This window comes from Protopterus annectens, chromosome 13.part0, assembly GCF_019279795.1.
Source record: "Protopterus annectens isolate FY-2018-M chromosome 13.part0, PAN1.0, whole genome shotgun sequence".
Classification (NCBI taxonomy): domain Eukaryota; kingdom Metazoa; phylum Chordata; order Ceratodontiformes; family Protopteridae; genus Protopterus; species Protopterus annectens.
The window spans coordinates 916571625-916574402 of NC_056747.1; the positions used below are offsets into that span (position 1 = coordinate 916571625).

The 2778-nt window shown below is 39.8% G+C and overlaps 1 long non-coding RNA gene across 1 annotated transcript in view; it reads left to right on the top strand.

The window, feature by feature from the left end:
* Positions 1 to 1561, top strand: part of LOC122787780 — a 105383-nt gene extending 103822 nt beyond the window's left edge. The window contains exons 2-3 of the long non-coding RNA XR_006362598.1: positions 664 to 696; positions 1430 to 1561. This is a non-coding gene — a long non-coding RNA (uncharacterized LOC122787780). The remainder of the gene's footprint in view (positions 1 to 663; positions 697 to 1429) is intronic.
* The last annotated feature ends 1217 nt before the right edge of the window (positions 1562 to 2778 follow it).

Consider the following 2778-nt stretch of genomic DNA (forward strand, 5'->3'; position numbering starts at 1 on the left):
GAAGACATTTATAGGATGAGTTTCTTGTTGGGAGTAGACAAGGGGTGGAGATTGTGGTTTCTTTAGGAAGTATAATCGGAGTCCTAACTGCTAATTACTGGAAACACTACAGGCATCTAAAGTTAGTTTGTAGTCAGACAGCTTCATTGCAAGACTCTAGCAAGTGGTACTACCTCTTGAGTTGTCAGCCTGGGCTGGAGATGTGCTTCCTTTTGGCTGGTGTCACCATATGCATCTACTGTGTCAGGATTTACAAATTCTTCATGTTCTGTACTGTCAGTTTTTGTTTTTTGTGAAGCTGCCTTTAGTGATATCTAAGGTGATCAGAGGCAGAAAACAGTTGTAGCTCAGATGATATCTGGGTGAAGTGACTCTTACTGTAAACACAAGCATGAAGAATTGCCAGAAATATGGGAGAGCAACCTCATTTTGCTATGGTGAGTACCTTGCCCAGTTTTAGCAAAAAAAAAAAAAAAAAACTGTTCCTCCATGATGCTGCTCTTCAGTTCTACATGAAGCTGTTTTCTTGGGCAAGTTTGGATGTTTTGGTTTACTGACATAGTAGGTCCAGGACAGTGGGAAAACTCTGAAGTAACTGTAGAAGACAACCTTACCTTGAGTGCTAACTGGTCACTTTAACAAAATATTTCTTCTTTTTCTCAGGTTGACGCATTCAGAGAGAGAATTACCAGTGAGGTAAGGGTCTTGATTCACAAGCACTGATTGTTTTAATCACTGTACTCTTGGGTTCCTGTAGAAGTGGCTTTTGTGGCTCATCACCCTTCAGCAGATTTTTGTTTTACAGTTCAGATGACCTTATAACAAGATGTATGTGTATAGGTCAGTAGAGCTTGCATAAACAGTTGACTATTGGAATTTAGCTGCTGATAGAGGAGATGCCCAGGCAGTGTGAATGTATAAGCAAAGCTCCATTGCCTTCACGTTGAAGCAGTAAGTGGGTAGACAAACATTTTCTTTATTTCATTTGTGAGAAGTGGAGCATAACACTATAATTTGCTTTTTTTTTTCCAGTTATACGTATACATTTTCATTCTTTTACTCTTGCACTCTGCTTTCGTAGACTCACTCCACTTTTGTACTAATGCCAGACCTGAGTGAACCTTTGCTATGTCTGCCAAGATGATTATTAATGACTTGGGGAAACTTTGATATCTGGTCTTTACTGTGATTTTTAGGTACTGGTGGAAGGGTATAAGTGATGTATCCTTAGTACGATTACTACATGTCTTAACAGTATACCATTGTATTGAGTTACTGTTCATTAATAAAACTAATTGTATTTGTGAGATAGTGATTTTCATAGTCTACAAGCTAAGTTGCTTATTTCAGAATTGGTATGTTGGTGCATATGTTGGCAATCTGTTAACGTTATAGTAATATTCTCATTTTTAAATGCATTACATTATAGCTTTTCCTAAAATCAGCTGGAACTTTTGTAACGTCTAACACACCGAACATCTGGCTGGTCTATTCAGGCAGCTGCATCTCGTATATTGGAGTACTGGTGTTGGTAACAACTTCAGATATGTTAAGAAGAGGTTCATTGTAAGTAACCTTGAGGACTTATACCACAGGCATTAAGACTGCTTGGCAAACGTTTTGCTGATTGGAAAATAAATTTCTCAAGCCTTCAGGCTCCTTCCCTATCCATAATGCACTTTATACTACTACATCTTCACATTTTTTTTCTTGCTGAACAAAACCTGTAAATTGATGTGGCTCCAGGGTGCTGTCTCTCTATTTAACATTTTTCTCTTGGTGCATGTAGTGAGCTTGGCTCTTCTGTTTAATTCCCTTTCTGTTTCATGTGTTTTTTCTTTTCTCCGAGTTGGTTGACTATTATTGCTGTCTGCACCATCCTCACCTCTTGTGTGCCTAGAGTAGGTTTGTCCCACCTGCCATTGGGCATGTTGCGTTTGTTGTGATGGTACCCAGCATAACTTCCAGTGTGCGTTCCAGCACGATTAACTTAATAGTGTCATTCAGCACAGGTGTAGAAAAGTTCTAGTATGTTTTTTGGCTGAGAAACTTTCTTCATTTGGAAAAGGATTCGCCCATTGTGCAACAGCATCTGTTTCCCGTCTTCTGTTATATTGGTCTGTGAGGAAAAAAAAAAGTTTAAAAAAAGGCAAGTTTCTTCTGAGGAAGGTATGGCAGGTCTTCTGAACTGCCTTAATATGATTTGTCAGCCAACCAGACCTGTTCATTTCTAAAGGTGATCTTCCTCAGGGCAGCTTTTTCCAAAATTTAAGGCTGCAGGCAGCATTTTGGGGGAGTTGGTCAGACTTGCTACTATTGTGTCAGTGTAATGCCTTCTGTTCTCAGAATTCATTTCTCATGTTTTGTCAAAGCCTATTATTTTTATAGTTCCACTGAGACCATCTCTGGCCTGTCCTCATTTCAGTTTGACTAGTTGGTTGCTGCCTTAGGGAGATTTGATACCAGGCATTTATGCCTTGATTTCTGTACCCTTGTTTCTGGAATACTAGGGCACCCTCCAGCTGTGCTCCATGTGGACCCTTCAGGCACTGTTGTCTCCATTTTTTGCTTCTGATGCCTGCTTTTGCCCATCCATTCATTGTGTCACAGCTGTCTATAATAGCAATACCAGTCTTTCCGATGCTTTTTTTTTATCCTGATAAAAGTAGGCTGCCCCTCCAAGTAGCTTTCCTGTCATTGTGAGGTTTTCCCTTTCTTCCTGATGCTGACATTTCATACTGTGATTGGGGTTGTGGCATCTGTTTTACTGGATCCATG